This window comes from Lynx canadensis, chromosome C2 (assembly GCF_007474595.2).
Source record: "Lynx canadensis isolate LIC74 chromosome C2, mLynCan4.pri.v2, whole genome shotgun sequence".
Lineage (NCBI taxonomy): Eukaryota > Metazoa > Chordata > Mammalia > Carnivora > Felidae > Lynx > Lynx canadensis.
In genome coordinates this window covers 88,290,180-88,313,461 of record NC_044311.2, presented here as the reverse complement: position 1 = coordinate 88,313,461, position 23,282 = coordinate 88,290,180, and the positions used below count along the sequence as shown (strand labels likewise).

The 23,282-nt window shown below is 47.7% G+C and overlaps 1 protein-coding gene and 1 long non-coding RNA gene across 2 annotated transcripts in view; one reads left to right on the top strand and one right to left on the bottom strand.

The window, feature by feature from the left end:
- SLC12A8 (solute carrier family 12 member 8) overlaps nt 1-23,282 on the bottom strand; it is a 116,964-nt gene that overhangs the window by 59,470 nt on the left and 34,212 nt on the right.
- On the top strand, nt 10,531-21,647 carry LOC115524078. Its single transcript, XR_003971940.1, has 3 exons — nt 10,531-10,752; nt 15,661-15,771; nt 20,856-21,647. It is a non-coding gene; the product is annotated as an uncharacterized LOC115524078 (long non-coding RNA).

Below are 23,282 nucleotides of genomic sequence, written 5' to 3'. Positions count from 1 at the left end.
GGCTGAGTTAACTTTAGTTTATCCGCTGGCTGACCCCACTGACTAGCCTTTCTGAGGTGAACACCAAGCCCAGCCTGCCTTGGAACAGAGTTCAGCCAAGCTGGAATGCTGCACAGGTCTGAAGGCCCATCTGAATGCAGGGCTGTGGGCATGCTGGGCGGGCCAGCCGTGCAGGACAGAAACACCCCATCAGGCTTCACTGATCCCTGCAGAGGAGGCCCATGGGAGCTCAGTCAGAGAGGGGTATATGAAGGCTTTGCCTAGGCCCCATGGATGAGTCTTCTCTCCCTCCACCCCACCAAGAACCACAGATTGAGAGCCTAAGTCACTTGGCTCTCATGGGGGTCTGTGAGGAGGCCTGCCTCATCCCCTGTCTCTGCAGGGCCTATGGCAGATGCGGCCCCACGCATTCCCCAGCACACGCTCACGCCGACGTGCTGCTGAGACAGCCCTCTCCCTTCAGATGTGCTTCTGAATCTTTCTCAAGGAAATCATCTTAACTTTGAAAAGAACTTTATGGACAGAAACATTTCAATGCTTTACTTATAATGATGTAAAATGGGGAGTCTAAATGCCTAACTATGGGGAACTGAAGTATTTTAAATGTTTGTAAAGGGCTTTTAGCACCACAGAAAATTGTCCATGTTATGTACGATACATGGTGAAGCAAGAAACCTGGATACCATTTATAGTACAAATACCAAAAGAGTTTCAATATACACGTGTAAGAAAAGACTAGAAGGAAACATACAACATACTAACTATGAATATCTATATAATGCAATTATGAGCAATTTCTCTTTTCTTTTTACAAGTGTTCCACATTGTCTTTCACAAGTTAAAATCGACTTACCAAAAAAACAACTATATCTTTCAGAAAAACAAACAAAACATCCCAGGACTGAAAGCCTACCTTCTCTAGACAACTTCTTTGTAAACAAGTATCTTTTCTTTCTTTCTTTCTTTCTTTCTTTTTTTCTATTTATACTCTATCTGCTTCTAGAAATGATTTCAGTGATTTATGAGAAAAAATAAAAGACGGGGCAGATAAAAAAAGAAAAAGAAAGGAAGAAAGAAAGAAAGAAAGAAAGAAAGAAAGAGGAAGAGGAAAGGAGGGAGGGAGAGGAGGGCAGGGAGGGAGAGGAAGGAAGGAAGGAAGGAAGGAAGGAAGGAAGGAAGGAAGGAGGAAAGGAAAGGAAAGGAAAGGAAAGGAAAGGAAGGAAGAAAATGAAAGAGAGAGCACAGGGCTGAGCAGATCCCACCTGCGAATAAACTAAAATTAACTCAGCCACACCTCCATGAGACACGCCGGAGGTCTCCAAATAAGGCTCTGAGGTAAGATCCTGCAGTGATCACCCTCACACTAGAATCCAAGGCCCAGAGAGATCATTTGATGACTATTTGGTCAAGCCCACTCAGGCAGGGACAGACCTCAGGCACAAGTGCCACTTTCCAGTGGATGAGAAGGAGCTCCAGAAGCTTGCATAATGGATCTGCTTCATTTCCTCTGCCTTTACCTTCCCAGGCCCTTATGACTCCCACCCCCTTACAACCTCACCACCGCAGGCCCCCAGTCCTGAGCCAGCCCCCAACGAGGTTTGGCCCTACTGGTCCCCACCCCAACTTCTGGGGACCCAGTCTCTATCCCACACCCCAAGCCAAGTCAAGCTGAACCTCAAGCGTATGGCAGGGTGGGTGCCCAGTTCAGGCACTGATGTCCCTGCCTGGCTTGTACTTGCTGGCTGAGGCATGGGGTGAGATCAGCTGGTCATATCCAGGGCACAGGGCTGAGAGGACCCCACCTGCCATGTCCTCTTACAGTGCGTCCTCAAGCCTGATGTACTGACATCCAGAACAAAGGTTCTTAATTTGGCTAGTTTTGGCCCCGTTTGAGAATCTGTTGAAAGCTGTCCCCATGGACAGCACATTTTACACATCATTTGGAGGTTCCCAGGCCTTTGAAGTCTCTTTGAGGGACATGTACCCCGAAGTTCAGGACTTCCACACTAGGGCTGCTTCTGCACCTGAGACTTCCACCAGGCCGTGCACCCCTACGGCGTCCCATGCCCTGACTGCTACCATGCCCTGCCTCACAGTGGCAGCAGCCCCAGGTGACACAGCCGGCAAAGTTTCATACCACAGTCCTTGCCAGGCAGTGAGGAGTGTCTCTGTGCACAGGATTGTGCAGGTTCCATCTTCAAGGACATCACAGGGCAAACTCTCTTCTGAACACACTGACGTGCAGCCCTTTATTGAGCACCTCCTATGCACCAATTACTGGGAAGTAAGTCCTCTACAATGTCATCCCCGATTCCCATAACTACCCTGCAAGATCAGATATAAGGACAGTTGGCTCAGGAAGGCACAGAATCTTGTCCAAGGTCACACAGCCAGACCTGCCTGTATTACAGCTGCTGCCTCTCCTGTAGGAGACCAGTTCCCAGATCCCCAGCACTGCCCTCCCCACCAAGAGGGAGCCAGCTTTGGTCCTGGGCAGGCCTGTGGTCTGTAGGACAAACTCTTCTGGGGACATCTTTTCCCCAGGGGGATAGTGCTAAGGCATACAGCATAGATTCTCATCAACCCCTGAAACCCACCCCCCCAAAGATCACAGGATCTCCCTCTCTCCATCTGCAGGGGGCTAACAGAGGGTCTCCCCTGTGGAATGCCACATGTACCAAGGGGTATATGACTGGCTGAGGCTTGAATAGCTAGAAGAAGGCAGAGCCTAGCTTGGACCCAGATCTGTTTGAATTCAAAGTTTTCCATCTACCATACTGTCTCTCTGTAATTCATCCCGAGCTGTTTCCCTAGAGATCTCTAAGGCTTGTGTTTTTGCCCCTGTAAACCTCTCAGTTCCTCTGCTGGTTAAACAGGGAGCCAATCTGGGGCATTCTCAGCTGACATCTTCCAACTCTGAAAGGCCCGGGATGCTCAGTGCCTGCACCTGCCACATGTGAATGTATCTGGGTTTGACCCGAACATCTGTTTCTGTATTTACCAAAAATACTTTGGCCCCATTTGAGCTATGTGCTTTTAGGAACAACAAAAACAGAATGGGGGTGGAGTGGGGAGACATAGAGGGAGAAAATAAATCAAGACAAAGTCCAGGCAGGAATGGGCAGAGGGAAGATGCTTGAAGGTCATCTACAGAAAGCCTTGGCCTTTCTTCCCAGAATCTGGTAACACAGCTCCTCTGGTTGCCATGAGTGGGCCCTGATTCTGCAGGGTCTGCTGTCTGCTCCCAAGGAGTACCCATGGGAACCCAGCCACCTTGCCCTGGCCCAAGGCTGTCTGCCCTGGTCACAAGTTGTGACAAACCGCAGCTCCCAAGCCCTCTTGTCAGGTGGCTGCTGGGAAGCTTCCTGTGGCACCTGTCGCTCCCCCACTCCTGCCGGCCCCACCTCTGGGGTCTGCTGAAATTAGAAGAGGCAGTCGGGAAGTCATCAGCCCCCACATGTGGGTGTCAGATTGCTGCTGCTGACTAACTTAGAAAGTGAGATTTCTAAAAATGACACTGGCAATGGGGCAGGGGTGGGGGGCACCTTGCTGTGAGTAGAGCTGGGGGGGTGTGGGGGCAGGCTGGGGCTTCCGCCACCGGCACCGGCTTTCTTCTTGGCTCAGGTCCCTCACTCCGCCCCCAACCCCGACCAGCAAGACAGCCCTTTCCTGGGAATGGACAATGGGAGAGGTTGGTCCAACCAGGAATAGAAAGAGCGGAGGAAGGGCCTGGGAGAGAGGAAGGCAGGGAGGGCCCCAGAGGGCGGGCTGGGGCCTGAGGGATCACAGGAAGAGCAACTCTGCAAGGAAAAGGAAAGGAGAGGCCGAGGTTCTGGGAAGGGACACACACCAAAACAACGTGGTGGAGGAGTGGGGGAGGGATGGGGACAAGGCCACGAGGAGAGGGGCCAGCAGAGGCTCCCAGTCGAGGAGGAAGTACAGTAGGCCTGCAGTAGGGGAAACACGAATTGGGTGCCTCTCCCAGGAGCCCAGCATCATGCTGCACACACACCCCTCCCCTCAGGCCCTCCCTGATGGTGGTGCTGGAATGGTGGCCTGAGGGTCCGCCCAACCTCCAGGGCTGTTGTGACCACTCTAGGTTGTCACCCTGTGGGGAGAGATCTGCAGCTTATGGGAGAGAACAGGTCTGAAATAGCCTCACAAAGATAGGTCAGTGAAAAAGGGAAGAAGAGAGTGTCCAGGGCCCCATCCTGCTACTAAGTGCCCCACAGAGTTCTTGCCCAAGCAGCCCCCCAATTTACTCAGACACTGCCCAACCCCAGACAGTCCAAGGTGGACAAAGATGGGCAGTTCAACCTGCATGTCTCTGCCTGCTTGCACTGGCCAGTGGAGTTTTTCCTCCTCTGGGCTGTGGTGTTAGCTCCGGGAGCTGCAAAGGGGCGGGGCGGTCAACTTGGGCCCAAAGAGCATGGATTTGGGAGAAGAGAACCAAGAGTCTAGATACAGGGGTTGGTGCCCTGGTTCCTGGGGGACAGTGAGTGAGTCCTTTTTCCCTTTGAAATACAAATTCTGACTGTCACTCTGGGATGAGCCCAAGGTTCCGCACCCCTACTGAGCGTCCAGGTGATGCAGACCACACACCCAGGTGCAGGTGCAGGGCCTACCAGGTGATGTTTTAGATCCCTTCTAATTCTGAAAGTGGCCCAGCCAGAAGCCCACTCTTTTTTTTTTTTTTTAATGTTTATTTTTGAGAGAGAAAGCATGAGCAGGGGAGGGGCGGAGAAGCCGTGGGGGCAGGGGGGACAGAAGATGTGAAGCAGGCTCTGTGCTAATAGCGGAGAATCTGATGTGGAGCTCAAACTCATGAACCGTGAGATCATGACCTGAGCCGAAGTCGGGCGCTTAACAAGCTAAGCCACCCAGGCGCCCCCCAAGAAGCTCATTCTTAACACTCAGTACCCAGAGTCCAATTATACCACTGATTTCCAGCAGCAGACCTAAAATCCCAAACTAGCTTCTAGAACATCACAGCACCACCCCCTACCTCCCTGATGCCCCCTCCCTTCCCTGTGGTGGTGATACAACATGTGCTACAGAACTGTGACATCAGCTTGCCGTCACATTCCTGAATATGTTAAGGAAACAAAGCAATTATGGATTACAAGTACTGCTACTAGGTCTCCTGTTGGTTATTACAGCATCTTGGGTGCCCTCCATTAGTGCAGATAACGAACCTTCATGGTCTAATCCGTGGACCCATTTTGACAACTGAGCTCAGAGATGCAAACCAGCTATGCAAAGCATGAGAGCTGGAAGCAGAACTGTGGCCCTAGCTTGGAGTCCAGCCCGGAGCCCACAGAGTACCGAGCCCCAGTCTGCAGGGCTATCTCATTAAACTGGGTCATAACAATCTCAGTCCATTACAGGTACTCCACAGAAGTGCTCTGAACTTGAACTGGGTCAGGCTGTATTGGTTGGGGCTGTGTTGACCACAGACTGGAGAGACAGAAGGGAAATGATGATAGGTTTGGAAGAGGCTCCCAAGATGCCCACCCACAGCACAGCTTTCCTTCCCCACGGGAGTTCTGGGCGGCGAGCTGCTAGCCTTCCCCACACCACAGTCTCCTCTCTGGCTTTGGCCTCTTTGGAGTTTGGTCCTCCAAAGAGAGGGTGGGGAGAGGATGTGAGCAGGGTTTCCAGCTCCCAGGCCCCCACCCAGAGAGAAAATACACAGAGGGAGGGCTGGGCATTCCAGCAGTGGCCAGAAGGGAAGTCTGAAGTGGGGCTGTGCCTGCCCAGAGGGCACAGGGAGGAGCAGTCTGGAGCCTCGAGGCCCCTGGGGATGGCCTCCACCCTGAAGGACAACTGGCTGGCGGGAACAGTGCCGGAAAGCCCCCAAGGCTGGGCAACCCAAGGGATGAAGGGTCTGCGGGGAGAGGTTAGGGGTGCCCCCTTGGAAGGGGGTGGCTGAAAGTTTCCCATAACAAGAGAGGCTCCTGCCAACCCTTACAATCCCTACAATCTAGGATGGACTGTTCAGAGATTCTTTCTGAGCAAAGGAGTCCTCACTTGTGAAAGGGAGGAAGAACCTTGTCTTGACAAAGAATGATTTCTAATACCCAAGAAATTGTTCAGTCTGCTGAAATGGACTCTATTTTAAATGCTTAATGAATCTTTTCTTGCCTTGGGGTCAGCCAGCTGAGATAAGAAATTTTTGCCTGGAGATGCCTACAGAGAAAAGAACTGTCAAATGCCCCAGAACATGAAAGGGCCTGACTTTGGTGGGAACTTTTCCTGGGCCCAGGAAACAAAGAGGTATCTTGGGATAAGACTAGCAATTGCCACACACCCTGAGTAAGGCTTTATCCCAGTCACTATTCTAAGCCCTTTAAGTATATTAGCTCAGAACGATCCTACAAGATAGGTGCATTTTTCAGGTAAAGAAATCAAAGCACAGAGGAGGCTAGATTCAACCCTTGGCTGCCACTGCTGGGGTCAGTGCTCACTCAAGGATGCAGGGAGCCTGGGAGGGGAGCCAGGAGAATGAGCTGGTCAGGCTGGGGCCCCGACTGAGGGGGCTACAGAGTCTCCAGTGGCCGCTCACAGCTCAAAGGAACCCTGAGAGGAAAATCGGGCCTTCTTATCTCCTAGGGTAAAGGAATGCACTCTCCCGCCAGGATAAGTGGCTGTTTTGACAGGAAATCTCCACCCTGGCTGTGGGTTCCACCCAGCCACCACTTACTCCTTCTGGCCGTCCTGGCCTCTGACATCCCAAGTCCCATCCTGCTTAAACTCCAGGCCCAGAGACCCCGAAATAATCCTAACCCAACTGGTAGTCCCCCAAATGGGCTGTTCCTACACAACTCTAGCCCCTTTGGCCGTCAAGAGTTCTGACCTTCCCTAGTCTTGCCTGGACACCCTCTCTCTGGGGCAGGCAACCAAGAAGGGGGGTGGGGGGTAAGAGGTTAAGTGGCCTCCCGCAGGGGGTTGTCAGCAATACAATCACAGTTGTGTCAGCAAGCCCACCCTCCTGCCAGGCACTCTGCTGGAAATACTCAAATTCCCAGACGCCCCTTCCTCTCCCCACTTCTACAGCCATAGGTACCTCTTTCCCACCACCCGCCCTACCCAAAAAAGAAGGGAAGCAAATGTTCTCTTAGAATTCCATAGCAGAAGATTCAGCATCATAGGACCATGAAATGATAGTGCCACAGAGGCCTTTAGCCTCAAATCCATTTTACAGATGGGAAGACTGAGGCCTGGAAAAGAACCCCGCACAGTTAACAGCTGGTCAGGCAAGACCAGAACCCAGTGTGGCCAAGCCCCCATCCAGTGTGCCCGGTAGGTCCTCACAGGTCCTGTGACAGCACTCATCTCTCTGTTGTCCCTGCCTGGCTACCTACCAGGTGGGGGCAAGAACCATGCTGTCTTATTTCCTGGTGTGTCTCCAGTATCTAGACCCAGGAAACATACAAAACCCATAAAATATTAATAATTAACAATGGAAACAACCCAAATGCTCACCAACAGATGAATGGATAAACAGAATGTGGTATGTCCATACAACATAATATTATTCAACCATACAAAGGAATGAAATACTGACACATACTGCGACATGGGTGAATCTCAAAAACATTATGCTAAGTGAAAAAAATACAAAAGGACAAATATGGTAAGGTTCCAGTTACACGAAACATCTAGAACAGGCAAATTCATAAAGACAGAAAATAGAATAGAGGTCACCAGGGGCTGTGGGGGAGGGATGGGTAGTTATTGCTTAATAGACATAGTTTCTTAGAAGCAGAAAGTCATCATGGTTGCACAACGTGAGGAATGTAATAAATGCCACTGGATTGTACATTTAAAAAATGGTTGAAATGGCAAATTTTATGTCACATATGTTTAACCTCAATAAAACATAAACAAGTCACTTGTTTCCACAGTGCCCCCTGCAGGGACCATCATTGTATCCCTGTTTCTGGCCTGGGCTCCTCTCTGCTTTGCAGATGCAGAAATAGAGAATAAAGGGAGCTTCCTGGCTGCAGCTTTTCAGAAAGTGAGGGGCAAAGCCCCAGGTACGAACAACTATTCCTAGCGGTAGACGCCTCTGGCAAAGGTATGGGAGCTCAGCTCTTGCCGAGTGGAGCTACTCAGTGAGCCATCTCATCGCCATTCCTGTGGGCAGATTTTAGGAGAAAGCACCATATTCTCAGGAGCTTCGGCAGAAATCAGGGCTCCCTTTGCTGACATCGAGAACCTATGGAGTTTTATTCACCAGCGGTGGGGAGTAGGATGGGGGATGGGAGCGGGGATTTGAGGCAAAGCTGTCAAGATGCACAGAATGCAGTTTCTCAATAACACCCATATCCAGCTCCCACCCAAAACTACAGTAAAGTCAAGGGCACTGTTATCCCAGCCTTGCTTTTAGCACATGATCCCACTTTCGAGAACCTCACAGTCACTATGACCCCAGGCCTGGGAGCAGTTGACACAGGTCCCACTTAATGAGAACTGGCCTTAAATGGATATGCCTTTACCCAGGGCTGCCCTGGGCTAGTGCCCATGCTGTGTACACACCTCCCTCCAGGGCGGCTGCTAGGGATGCTCTCCTCTCAGCCCCTCAGTCTTCTGTCTCTGAGAAGGGCAAGCAGGGCAGGGCAACTGCCACCTCCCAGGTTGCTGCAGACCCAGAGAGGATGCAGTTTGGTTTGAGTGTGTTCCTTGATGACAGGTTTCTTGGTCTGCGTGTTCCTTTGTAAGTCTTTGCATGCCTTTCTGCAGGAACAGTAAGGTGTGTTCATACAGTCCCCCCAACAGATTAGGAGCTCCTCAAAATCAGGGACAAGTTCCCTCCTCTCTCAGGATCCTCTCCTCATCCCCAGATGGATGCAACAACTGGGGGTGCTCAGTGGGAAGGGGCAACCATATATCCTGCCTGGGCCGGTCCCAGCTCACACCTGTTGCCTGAGAGTATTTTTCAGTAGAGCCCAGGAAGTGTTCTGATAACCGGCTGACCTGGGGGGCAGGGGAGGCACGATACGGCAGAGAGCAAAGACAAGGGAGGAAAGAGGACACTCCTCTAGGCAGGACTAGGTTGGAGCCTGTTACAAATGCAGAATCTCAGCTCTCTCCTCTCCCCTTCCCACCCCCACCCCTACAGAATCAGAATCTTCATTTTGACAAGATCCCCAGATCTTGAAGCTAGAGAAGCTTGGAGTCGTGGAATATAACCCAGGGACCCCCAGGGACATATGTATCCAGGAAAAACAATGATAGTGATAATAACGTATTGAGCACCCACTTGGTTCCAGCTACCACACCGGACCTCTTACCACTTTGCGCCAACTACGACACTCGTACGTTATCGTATTTTATGCTTTGACAATCCAGCAAGGTAGGCATTGTGACCTGCTCTTCAGAAATGAGGCAGGCAGTCAGAAAGTCCATGCCACAAATTATAGGCTAGCTGGACTCTGAACACCGGGTCTGATTCGAAAGCCACAGCTCTGACAACTGTTGTAAGTATGGTGCGGTGTTTCAAATTGGGCCAGCAGTTACAGCCACTTGTCAACTCTCTACAGGGCCTAGAAATCCACTGGCAAGTGCAATGAATTCCAGGGGCTGTTCCATTGCCCGGTGCTGGCCCGAGCACCTGTGTGCTGGGGTTGGGCCAACGCCGTGCCAGAGGGCTCACTATGTCTTCGGAAACAGTCTCTGAAGATGAACACGCATGGCCCAGCCCCCAGTGAGCATTAAGATCTGTGACTGGAGTGACAAATAAATTAAATGGTAAGCAGGTCTGGGGCCACTTCTGCCACAAGCTCAGCAACTTCTAGCACTGGCCTCGCCGGGGCCAGAGTGGGGGTAAAGGGGAGGCTCACACAGGGCCCCATTCTATAATCTTCAGATGTCTGATTTAGGGCTTCATCTACTACCAGCCCCCAGGAGGCAGCACCTTCCTGCCAACTGCTCCCGTGGCAAACCCCACACTCCCCTCCAGCCAGCGTTCAGAGGCTCCCCAGGCCACAAAGCCAGGCCCAGCCACAGACGCCGGCTCTCAGCTGGTCCTCTCTGCACCACCTACCCTCAGCCTGGGACCGTCTGTCCGGTTCTGTGTCTATATAGGTGGTCGCCTCATTCCCCACCCGAATGTGAGCGACATGAGGGCACGTCTCCCTGACTTTGTCTCTCACAGACCCACCGCAATCCAGCAGGTGCCCCTCAAATGCCTGAACTAGGAAGTGCCATTATTAGCTCTTCTACAGAACCACGCAGGGTATTCTGCCCACTCCCCACAGCCAGAGGCCACTTCCGTGTGCAGGGAGAGGAGCTGGGGGCACAGGCAGGACACACATACTAGCCCATCCCTCAGGGTGTCACCCTCCACTTCCTTGGAACTCCCAGCTGTTCAGGGCTGAGGCAGGCAGGCCCGTCAGTGTGAAAGAGCCCTCCCAAGCCAGTGATTTCATGCTTCAGGCATTTATCCCCAGAACTGGCCAGGGAGCCCAGCAGGCCAAACCCCCTCCTGCTCACAGAGCCAGAGCAGACACAAGGGTAGAGCTGGACAGTGTTAGCTCTCACTTCCTTCTGCAGCCTTGACTGTGTTTCCATGGCCTCCTCAGTCTAAAGGTTGCTTCTCTGCCTTCCACAGTCAAAGCCAACAAATGAAAATAATCACTAGTGGGAGCTGGGCGGGAGTACCCAGGATTCTGGTCAATCACTCTTCAACTCAGAACAAGAGGAAGGCCTGCGGCATGTCTGCTCCTGCCCTCCTCCAGCCAAGGATGAGTAAGTACTTCTGCCCACAGAAAACCTTCAATATATCAAAGGCCGGATCCAAAAAGCCAGGAATTCGGGTACCTAAGGTATAATTTTCTCCCCCTTCCAAAGAAATCTTAAGTATTCAATTCATCTAGTTTTAAAACCAAGAACCACCAACATGAAATGTTATTCTATAGGTAGAACAAATAAAAGAGCATATGCTCTCTTCCTAATTAGGGCAGCAAGGGAGAGGAGGAGAGAAGGAATGGACAGGAGGAGGGATGGCACAAGATCCAGACAGGGCAGAGAGTTCAAGAAAGAAAAAAGAACACTGGGGAAGAAAACCAGAGAGATACAAGCCTAAAAGAAGGAGCGAGGCAGGAAGGAAAGAGGAGACAAACTAGGTAAGTTTTGAGAAATGCTGAAGGTCACAGTTTGTTGTTGGCTCGGAGTGCTCAAGTTCAGAAATCCTTACCAGGACATGAGCCTTTGTTTACAATTCTCCCCAGTTCTAACCGTTAAAAATTCCTCTGTTTGAATCCTTAATCTTTCCCCTTTCTGGGCTAACCATGCCTTTAAGAATCTGGCACTAGTTCTGGACCCTCTCCTAGAAAAATATATTTTTTTTATATAAGATTTTGCATGCAATTTCAGGGGCTTGTGGACCCTAAGTTACAACTGCTTCCTCTGAAAGGTCCACTTTGATTGGGAGACCCGTAACAGCCAGAGAGAAAACATCCCAACTGCCAGATTAAACTCAAACAAGGGCAGGATGTGTTGAATCTTATGCGTATACAAGCCATCATATCAAGCTTTTAAGAACACCATTGGCTCCTTGGACCTTAACATCCTTCCCTGGTTACCACCCCAATAATGGTACTAGAAGCAAGGCTGGTTACTTGAAGGGGCTAGCTGTGTGTTTGGATGGTTAAAAGGTCTGCCTTTGATGGAGGTCACAATCTCTTTATTTACCTGGAAATTAACCTTTTAGAGATCAATGGGATTATTAAATTACCCACAGGCAGTAGGTCCCAAATCTGAACGTGCATTAAAAATTACCCTTGTGCTGGGGCGCCTGGGTGGCTCAGTGAGTTAGGCGTCCGACTTCGACTCAGGTCATGATCTCGCGGTCTGTGAGTTCGAGCCCTGCGTCAGGCTCTGTGCTGACAGCTCAGAGCCTGGAGCCTGTTTCGGATTCTGTGTCTCCCTCTCTCTCTGACCCTCCCCCATTCATGCTCTGTCTCTCTCTGTCTCAAAAATAAATAAACGTTAAAGAAAAAATTACCCCTGTGCTGATTTAAAATGCAGATTATTAGTTCAAAATTTGATAGTCTGATTCAGAGTGTTTTTCTAATGAGCTCCTAGGTGATTCTGATGCAAGCAGTCCCCAAACCAAACTGACACACTGTTCTTTAAAAATTGCAAGCCTGGGAGGATGGGTTTCTGGGCCAGCAGATAAGCAGATTCCCTGCTCATTGTAGTGTCCTCATATACCAGGGGCAGGACTAAGCACATATGCAAGGGAACTTACTATGTGACTAGGTTTTGACCACTGCATCAGAAAGGCTACCTTTACAGGGTAAGAAAGGATATGAATAAGGCAGGACATAAAAAGTATAGTGCCAGGTGAAACTCTCCAAGGGCCTTAGGGCAGTGGTTCCTAGATCTGTGGGCACATGAAGAATCACCTGGAGTATACTTCTTACAATTCAGATTCTCAGGCCTCGGGCTACTAGGAAATATACATTTATACCAGTAACAAGATTCCCTAGTTGTTCTGACACACATACAGGTATGGAAACTTTCTTGTTTATGGTATCCATAGGCCCAAGGGTATGTTGATCAAGATACAAGACCATTATACAAGACAATTATTGCAAAAATGCTTTGAAACACTAAAATGCCCTCAAAATTCTCCAGCAAAGAACAGTGAACATTACCAGGGTTTCCTTCTTGTGTCTTTTTCTTTTCCTCCTCCCCCTCCACCTTCTTTTTCAGGGGGGAAGCCAACTAGAGGAGGTGGGCCACGCTAAATGCCCAGAATGGGTTCCAGATGGTGAAGATTTTGGCCTCTTGGCCTGACTGTCCCTCCCTTACCCTGGAGTACTATACAAATATTATCATTTTCTGGCTGTGCAGTGACATGAAAATGGCTGGGAGGCACTAGGTCCGTGTCAAAGAAACTCATACAGGGAGAGAGTATCCTCTTTGGTCCAGAAGACAATGCCGAAGCATTTTCTGATCTTTACAAGGTGGAACTTCCACATAGGAAGGAAACCATCGTGTGTCCAAACTGATCCACACCAGGCTTGGCATGTGATTGGGGGTTGGGAGGAGGCATCCAGAGAAATGCTGCAAAGACGGCCCCGTTTCAGACTGCTGGACAGGGAGGTCCAAGCACAACACGCTGCAGCTACTCCACCCTCGGACAGGACATCGTGGCAGTGAGACAGCCCCACCCTTGTCTAGAATCCCCCTAATGGCCAGGTACTCCTTTTTACTGTATTTCCTCAATTTGACTCTGATTTTTTTTTTTCATTTTGATTTCCTGAAACTTGGATGTCTTACAATCAACATGTAGACTTAAGGTGATGGTTTTTTCCACCTGAAAATTTAGTGTGTCTCAAACTTGATGGTGTTTTAAAATTGAGAAAATAAGGTTTATCACCTCATTTAACCCTGAAGCAAGCTGTGAGGCAGGTATCATTATTCTCTTTTTTCCAGATGAGGAAACTGAAGCGCAGACAGAGTTCACAGAGCGAGGGAGTGACAGGGCCAGGACTGGAACCCAGTCTTTCGTGCCTCCTTCCCAACATTCTGTGAGCACATTTAAGGGTCTGAAAAATGGCTTCCACCCGAGTTACTGCAGTGCAAGAAAGCAAAAAGTGATTTTCCTCTGACTTCAAATAGAACTTGGAGAAAAAAATGGAAAAATGGATAGGGTTTGTTTGGTTGCTATTGTTTATTTTAGACCATAACTGAAGTTTCTTTATGACTTTAGGAACTTAAGACTGCACCATACAGAGAACTATTCCCGTTTTTTTTTTTTTTTAATGTTTATTTATTTTTTTAAGAAAGAAAGAGAGCACGAAGGGGGCGGGAGGGGCGGGGCAGAGAGAGGGAGACACAGAATCTGAGGCAGGCTCTAGGCTCTGAGCTGTCAGCACAGAGCCGTGCGCAGGGCTCGAACCTAAGAACTACAAGATCATGACCTGAGCCGAAGTTGGACGTTTAACAGACTGAGCCACCCAGGTATCCCCAGAGAACTATTCTTATAATGATCACATCTGGCATGTTTAATTTAAAATGGTCCTCAATGGAACAACAATTATCAATTTCCTGCTTGAATTTACTATTTTATTTACTTTTGAATGTTTCTAATGATTTTTGGCAATCAGGATTTTAAGGTGTTGTACCTTAAGATATCTAGCATTTTCTGTCAGTTTGTGAGGAGCAGGAAAAAATTTAACAGAATAAATCATCATCAAAACAATAAAACCAAAATGCTATTCTCCATAATATTCAGGAAGTGCTCATTTTCTTGAAAGCAGCAGGGAGGTGGGTGGGGAGAGAACCCTCCCCCATATACACACATACATAAACTCAAAGAAAACCACAGCCACTATTGACATATAATATTATTTCTAATTCTTAAGAAATGCCCTTCCAGGGAGGCATTTATTTCCATTTTTCAGACGAGCAAACTCAGAGGGTTTCAGTGACTCGCCTGCCGTCGCATAGCTTGTAAGAAGCCTGGGTTCTGGTAGCACTAATCATAAAAACACAGGGGCACCTGGGTGGCTCAGTCGGTTAAGTATCCAACTTCAGCTCAGGTCATGATCTCGTGGTTCCTGAGTTCCAACCCCACATCGGGCTCTGTGCTACAGCACAGAGCCTGCCTCAGATCCTCTGTCCCCCTCTCTCTCTGCCCCTCCCCAGCTCGTGCTTTCTCTTTCTCAAAAATAAGTAAACATTAAAAATGGTAATAATAAATAAATACATAAAAGCACATATTATTGCCATTAACAATGACCTTCCCTAATCATCTCCATAGTTCATGAGGTAGGGACCATACCTATTTTATTCTCCACTGTATGCTGGAGCCTGACTCCTGTCACCCAATAGCTTCCATAGCTACTGCCTGGTGGGTGGATGGAAGGAAGACAGAGGGAGGCCGAATGGAGTAAGTGTGCAGTGTGCTGGCCCCCCAGGCAGGCGCTCCTTCCACCCTTCCATTCCACTTGTCTGGAGTCTGTGCTCTGACAATCTGTTTGATCGGCTTCATTCTCTACAACTGGTATCACACTTCCACAAGCTGCTCTGATTTGTGTTCTCTAGAACTATGTCCATCTCCTTATTGGAGCCTGATCTATTCTGGTTCCTTTCCCAGTCAGTCACTCAGCAAAGCGTAACTGACAGCCAGCCATGTGACAGGTCCTTTCTAAGGTGCTGGATAGAAAACGGGGTAAGGTGCGCTTCCTGTCCTTGGGGCTCTTCCAGCCTGAAAGAGTGACCTCTGTACTCTCTGCTGAGCTCTGCGTCCCTCAGCACTTTCTGCAACTACCTGCCAAACTCTCTTGGCCTCCACCAGCACTTCTGCTATTTCTTTTGTTTTTTTTTATAAATTAAAAAAAATTTTTTTAACCTTCATTTATTATTGACAGACACAGAGAGAGCATGAGCATGGGAGGGAGAGACAGAGGAGGAAACACAGAATCCAAAGCAGGCTCCAGGTCAGCACAGAGCCCGACGCGGGGCTCGAACTCACAAACTGCGAGATCATGACCTAAACTGAAGTCAGACGCTCAACCAACTGAGCCACCCAGGCGCCCCTGCTATTTCTGATGCTTTGTTTTGTTATTTTTGCAGACATAGAAGAAGGGCCCAGTTGTGATTCTACTCTCTTTTAGTGTGTTCTTGTACTTTTTCACTTAGGCTATGTTTCACGTGCTGGCAGGCAGCATCATACAAAGTTCTGTTGAGTTCTGAGATGGGTATGACCGGAAGGAGCAACCTGGGGAGTGAAAGAAGCCCCCTGTCTTACAGGTGAGGAAACAGAAGGTACATGGCCCTCCCCAATCGCTAGTGGAGCCTGCTGCTCTTGTCAGTGTCCTTCCATGACACCTACCATGCATACCAGTAGATGAGGGGTTGGTTCGGAAAGGGACCACAGCCTGCTGAGTTCTAACGAATGATGAAATCTAAAATCAAGTTCTTTTAGGAGGCAACTGAGGTAGGGTCCTGGCCCAGAGTGCACAGGCAGTGTTTGAGGGGACCCTGGCCAGAGATCTCCCAGTGCCAAATGCTGCAACCGTGGTTCCCATTCCACTCGACTACTGAACAACTTCCCAGGTGCATTTTAAACATCACGCTGTAAGTGTGCTGCTTATTTAACAATTCAGTCAACAGCATGGCTAGGAGCAGCATGAGTTTGAGGGTTAAGAAGGACATGGACCCTCAGGGTCAGACTCTGGCTTCATGGCTTACTAGCTGCGTGGTCAGGAGGAAGACAACCTCTCTGAACCTCAGTTTTCTTATCTTTACGGCAAGGACAATAACAACACATTGACCCCATAGACACCGTAAGGATAAATTGAGATAGACGATGCCCAGTAGAGTGCCGGCACGTGGGGAGTATTAGCTACTATGACCTTCCTTGGTCACTATGCTCTCTTCAGATTTTATATTCAAGAAATCTTGAATAGCGGTTTGACCCACTACTTTTTGTCTCTTAATAAATTATTTCACTTTATTTTTTTTTTCTCTACTTACAAGCAGAAATACACTTAGTGTTTCCAAAAGTATTAATTGTTTCTGGGCCATTCAGTAAAGAAAGTCAGGCAAGGGTACAGGTATGAGATTTCTAATGTACCATCTGATATAGACATGCGACATTAAAATCTGATGGCCTATTAGAAACAAGTTTGGAAGTAGTAAGAGTGGGGTAGCAGTTTGGGAACCACTTCATCGTTAGGTTTTCTCCTGCAAAAAGAACAAAAACAAAAACAAAAACAAAATACCTTCATAATGCAGTATTTTCACTTCTTCAGAAAAGTAACATCAATTCTTGGAGTAGCCCAGGAAGTTTTTCCCTTCACATCTCTAGATCCAGTGTTCAGGGTGAAAGAGACTATGTTCTGGGCTGCAGACTTGTGAGGCAGACCTTATTTGCACATGCGAAAGATAGCCATCTAGAGCACTAATGTGGGCCTGGGGGCAAGCAGGGACCCCAGCCCTGCCCAGGGCCCAGGTTTCTCTCCTGGTGCCTGATTAGGGAGCCTACCATCCACCAGGAGAGGATGTGTGTGAGAGAGACTCAAAACACCACGCACGTGAAACCGCACAAATGAGCTCAGTTCGGAGAAAGCATTAGTCACTGATTCGTGGATGAGGCAGGTCAACACTCAGGGGAGGAAGTCAAGTGCGTGGGTTCGGGTGCCGGGCGCTGCGGCCGGGTGCTTTCTACAAAGCATCTCAGGTGGCCAGGTTAGCAGCGCAGTCACCTCGTGGCTTTTATGTGTGCGTGCATTCACACAGCCAGTGGTGTGGGGTAAAGCAAATACTTACAGCAGAATCTGGGGCATTTTCTTATTATTTTGGATCATAGACTAACAAGAAACAAAACAATCATGGCTCTCGTGGTTAAAATAAATTTTATTTGCTTGTGTTTAAGGAGTGTGTGTTCCTGATGGTGGTGGTGGTGGTGGAGTGTACAGAGAGTGAGGGGTGGGGGGTGGAGGGAGGGGATGGAAACAATGAAGTGGTATTTAGAAACAAGAGAATGAGATCACAAAGCTGTTTTCCCAAATTGCATCTGGTCTTCCTCTCTACCCCACGGCTCCTGGCAGTGTAAGCTGGACGCTTGAGGCCCAGTCCCCTGCCTTAAGGCTCTCCCCCTGTGCACCCACACTAACCCCAGGCAGGGCTCTCAAAGAGCCACTGGGAGTCTGTCACTTCCCTACTCAAAGGAAAAACCCACTGACCTTGCTCCATGTTTAGGATTTCTGTATCTTTAAACCTCCTGTGGAGTTCTAAAGTTATTCCTAGTTATTTTGTTTGTTTATCTGTTTGCTTTTCTAACTAGAAGGACTAAGAAAATCCTCAAGATAAGACATGTCATCAAGCCTATGTTTATATCACATTCCATCTGGGGCTTCTGAATGTTGCTACATTAATTTTAACTTTAAAAAATACTATATATGGTGTGAGCCCAATTATGTAACAAAAAGGGGGATAGAAAAAAGGCTATAAGGAAATAAACTTCATACTTCATATTTTAAAATTAAATATGTTATTCTTAATAAAAATAAATTAACACTATAATTTAGTATATACTATCTATTATGGACTGAATGCTTGCATCCCCACCTAACCCACACCCTCCCCCCCCCCAAATCCATATGTTGAAGCTCTAGAATGGCTATATTTGGAGACGGAGCCTCTAAGGAAGTAATTGGTGTTAGTAAGGTCACAAGGGTGGGGCACTGAGCAGATAGGATTAGTGTCCTTATCAGAAGAGACACCAGTGGGGCGCCTGGGTGGCTCAGTCGGTTGAGCGTCAGACTTCAGCTCAGGTCACAATCTCACAGTTCGTGAGTTCGAGCCCCGCGTCAGGCTCTGGGCTGGTGGCTCAGAGCCTGGAGCCTGCTTCCGATTCTGTGTCTCCCTCTCTCTCTGACCCTCCCCCATTCATGCTCTGTCTCTCTCTGTCTCAAAAATAAATAAACATTAAAAAAAAATTTTTTTAAATAAAAAATAAAAAAGAGACACCAGAGAGCTAGTGACTGCATACACTCTTTCCCAAACTCCCTACCTCTCTCTCTCTCTTCCTCTCTCCCTATCCTCTTCCAACCTGCACATGTACACACACACACACACACACACACACACACACACACACACACACACAGGCACAATGAGGGAAGGCCATGTGAGGATACAGAAAGAAGGTGACCGTCTACAAGCCAGGAAGACATTCTTCATCAGGAACCAAATCAGCTGGAACCTTAATATTGGACTCCTAGCCTCTAGAACTGTGAGAAAATTAACTTCTGTTGTTTAAGCCCCAGTTTTTAAATTGGCTAGCTCCTCTTAGCCCATGGATGAATCCTGGCCACTCTGTAGTGGACAATCCAGGAAACCCTTGATACCTGTCATACTTATGTCTTTTGAGAATATGAGTCATGAAAATTTATTTCTGCCCCAAGATTTCCTTGGAACCTACGGCCCTGCTTTCCTGGACACATCTCTGAACCAGAGATGGCAGTCTGAGCCAAAGGTGACTCCACAGCCTGGTCCTGAAGGAGTCCACCGTCCAAGAGATTCCCCAGGACATCCTATCCAACCAGGTGTTGTCTTGGCAAGAATGTACAGGGAGACTCTGAGAGAAGGCAGCAGGGGACAGCAGGTATCAGCTACCATTGTAATCTCAACAGAGAGACCAGCTAATGTTCTAGTTCTCACCAAGGCAGATCTCTGGAGCACTGGGATCCACAGGGGTTACACAGCAGCCCTGAGTTTCCTGAGCTTCCTCTGTCTCCTCAGAACATGGCTCTTCATTGAACCTAAGGAACCTTATTTCCTTCTAGCTACCCCCCTCCACCCCGTGGTCCTATGCTCTAGCACACCTAACTTCCTGCGCTTTCTCAAATTTTTTATACATTTTTCATCTCCATGTCTTCATATATACTGTTCCCTTTCCTTGGGATCACCCTGCCCAGTTTGCCACCAGATGAACTGCCGAGTAACCTCCACAGTCCATTCAAACGTCGCCCTCTCCTTGAAGACTTCTCTGACACTCCAAGGTAAAGGTCTTCCACCACCCCCTACCAGTGTGTTTTCCTTTACAACATGTACCCCACATCTGGTGATTATTTGGTTAGGGGAGAGACTGTACCTTATCCCTGTGTATAAACTAAACTTCTAGCATTGGGTCTGCACATAGCAGTGCTCAGAAAAGGTTTTTGATTAACTGATTGCAGGGAATTGATTACAGAGAGGGAAATAAAGCTTGGGTGGGAGAGAGACAGAGACAAAGGACAAAGGAAGGACAAAGTGGCAATAAAGGAGTCAGGGAAAGACAAGGCGTCAGCAAGACACAACTTTAAAATGAACAGTGGAAAATCTTTCCAGGAATAAATGCATTTTCCCATTTGAAGCTAAGGTTTCATTTCTTTTTTTTTTTTTTAATGTTTACTTATTTTTGTGAGAGAGAGAGAGAGAGAGACAGAATCTGAAGCAGGCTCTAGGCTCTGGGTTGACAGCACAGAGTCCCATATGGGGCTCAAACTCACAAACTGCAAGATCATGACCTGAGCCAAAGTTGGACACTTAACCAACGGAGCCACCCAGGCGCCCCAAGCTAAGGTTTCATTTCTAAGTAAACTATTTCTCTGTTTATTTTCAGTCCTAGTGAGCCCCGTTGCCCATTATAGAACCCTCTTTAGACAACTGAAGCTTTTTCCTTAGTCACTATTCCCACATATTTCAAGCACAGAGTCCTATTTTCCTCAGAGCAATACCTAAAACTTGTTTCCCTATAGGCTGCAAACTCTCCAAAATGGGGGAGGAAAGCTCGCTCGTACAGGTACAGTCACTTGGGAGGGTTTCCACGATGCTAATTCACAGTTTCCGACTGGGATGATGAAGTACCACCACCTAAGGTCACACGTACTGGAGATAACAAGTAGTCACAAGTATTTATTGTGACCCTAGGTCACAAATCACATTGTGGCAATCCACCAAGAGAAAATGCCTTCTTCCTATCTCTTCTACAGTATCATCCCAAGCAGCTTCATAAACACTCAGAAACCTTATGTTTCAAAAATATTATTAAGGTTTTCACAAATGGCTCCCCAAATCAGAGGTACAATCCCCACAGGGTTTATAGTCTTAAGGACAAGACCTCAGAGGCTGCCAGAGCAAGAGAGATAATTTCTTTTTTCTAGAGAAAAAAATCTCTAATTTAAAAAAATGTTTAAACATGGTCAGTCTGTCATTTAAAAATATTAACACCAGACCTTTGGGGTAAGATGGCAGACTGAATATCTGTACCTAATTTTGTTCCTTCCACAAATCCCACTAATACATAGTAAAGAGGGTTGTTTTGTTTTGTTTTGTTCTGTTTTTAGTATCTAAATCCCTAAGTATGGGGAAAACGGCACCAACATTTTGGAAGCTGAAACACGCTGGGTGGTCCAGTGGTCCTGAGATCAGACCTGAGAAAATGGAATCTCAAACCAGCAAAGGGAAGCTGAAAACCAACCTGATTTACCCCACAAAATTCTCCAAAGTCTCAGATGGATGGCACCAGGTGTCTGGCCATGGGAGAGAAGGTGCATTAAAACCAGAAGTCCAAGGCAGACTCTCTGGGAAGTCAGGCACCTGGTGCTCTCTGGCCAACAGAAGTCTGCAGCGTATTCATTCTCTGGAGACGGCAAACCAAGGACTTTGACTGGAGTGCCAGGCCCAGCTGAGAAAAATCGAGTCCATGTTTACTGAATACTGAAGCAGGGGTCCCCAACCCTTTCCCCCAACTCAGCTCTCACAACAAGGGTGGCTTGACTCATCCTTCAGGCAGACTGGAAGATGCCTCTTTGAAGAAAGTGAAACATTTCATGAAGCACCTAAAAAGATGATCCTGGGAGAGTGTCCCCAATAGCTAGTGTACCCAGACTAAACTGACCGGACCCAGCTATGAGCTCAGACTTCCAATCGGCCTTTTCTCCCTACTCTTACTCTGGAGCAGAAAGCCAAGAATGACCAGATATCTGATAAGTCCCTCTGATAGGGATGATAAAGACCCAAACAAAAGGAAAAGGGCAGCTTAAAGGAAACAGAAACTTTGCAAAGATAAGAAAACTCTGAAAAATATATCAACAAATACTCTGAGGGCTACAAGAAAGTATTGCATCCTTGAAGCAAACCAAAAAAAAAAAAAAAAAAAAAAAAAAAAAAAAAAAAAAAAAAAAAAGGATGTCATTAAAACAATAAAATGAAATGTAATAATCAAAAAACTAAGAAAAAGGTCTTGATTATTAAAAACAGTTTAGCAAAATAAGAAAATTGATTGAAGGCATACAAGACTGAGTTAAGGGAATCCTCAGAAAGTGAAGATAAAAATAGGTAATAAAAAAAATCCCAAATAGTAAAAGTACCAGAGAGAACAGAAAGTGTAGAAAAATATCACCACTGAAATAATTCAAGATGATTTCTCAAAACCGAAAGATACATTACCAGACCAGAAACGGCCCACCCAGTGCCCAGCATAATATAAAGAGAACCTCATGTTCGTGTATTGTTTTGAAATTTCAGAAAACCGAGGACAAAAAGAACTTCCTACTAGTTTATAGTTACATGTAAAAGATTATGAATCAGAATGGACTGCTTAACAGCAATACTAGAAGCCAGGAGACAAGCAATCAGAAGTTTAAAAGAAAATAGTTTGCAACCTAGAATTTGACATCCAGCCAAACTATGGGTCGAGTGTGAGCACAGAAAAAAGAATTTTCGGACACAAAAAGTCTCAAACCACTTCTCTCCCATGAGCTCTTTCTCAAGAAGTTACTGGAAGATAACCTCCATCAAGATGAGACAGCAAGGGCACCTGGGTGGCCTAGTCAGTTAAGCATCCAACTTCGGCTCAGGTCATGATCTCATAGTCCATGAGTTCGAGTCCTGCATCAGGCTCTGTGCTGATAGCTCAGAGCCTGGAGCCTGCTTCGGATTCTGTGTCTCCCCCTCTCTCTGCCCCTCTCCCACTCGCACTCTGTCTTTCTCTCTCTGTCTCAAAGACAAAGTAAACATTTAAGAATTTTTTTTTTTAAAGATGAGAGAGCAAATCAGAATGACATTTCTGATGGAGATCCAACAGAGAGGGGAGATAAAGGAGGGTGAACAGAGATTCTGGGTGAACAACTCTGCACATGCATATGGGGTGACCTCCCAGACTGGAGCAATGGGACCAAGGACATGCTGAGGGCCCTCATCACCAAGCTCTCTGGAGCCCACCACACCTAGTTTTTTTTGTTTTTTTTTAAATTTTTTTTTTCAACGTTTATTTATTTTTTGGGACAGACAGAGACAGAGCATGAATGGGGGAGGGGCAGAGAGAGAGGGAGACACAGAATCGGAAACAGGCTCCAGGCTCTGAGCCATCAGCCCAGAGCCCGACGCGGGGCTCGAACTCACGGACCGCGAGATCGTGACCTGGCTGAAGTCGGACGCTTAACCGACTGCGCCACCCAGGCGCCCCCACACCTAGTTTTTAACCTGAGGTCAGAACACTGGCCTGAGCCTATCTCAGAATCTCATGTACTTGGTTCATCTTGACCATGAACTTGACCATGAAATTGCTGCCCTCACCTCTTCAGCCTACTCGTCACCCCATAGAACTGTTCTATTCGACCGACTGCCAAGGGCTAAGGATGGTAATGAGGACCTCAGACGTAAAAACAGACAGCAGTTCTGTACGCCAACACACCCCTCCAGATTTTAGTACCTGACACATATTACAACCCTGGGAAAGTCAGGGACCTGAATAACTGAAAGTCAGATTA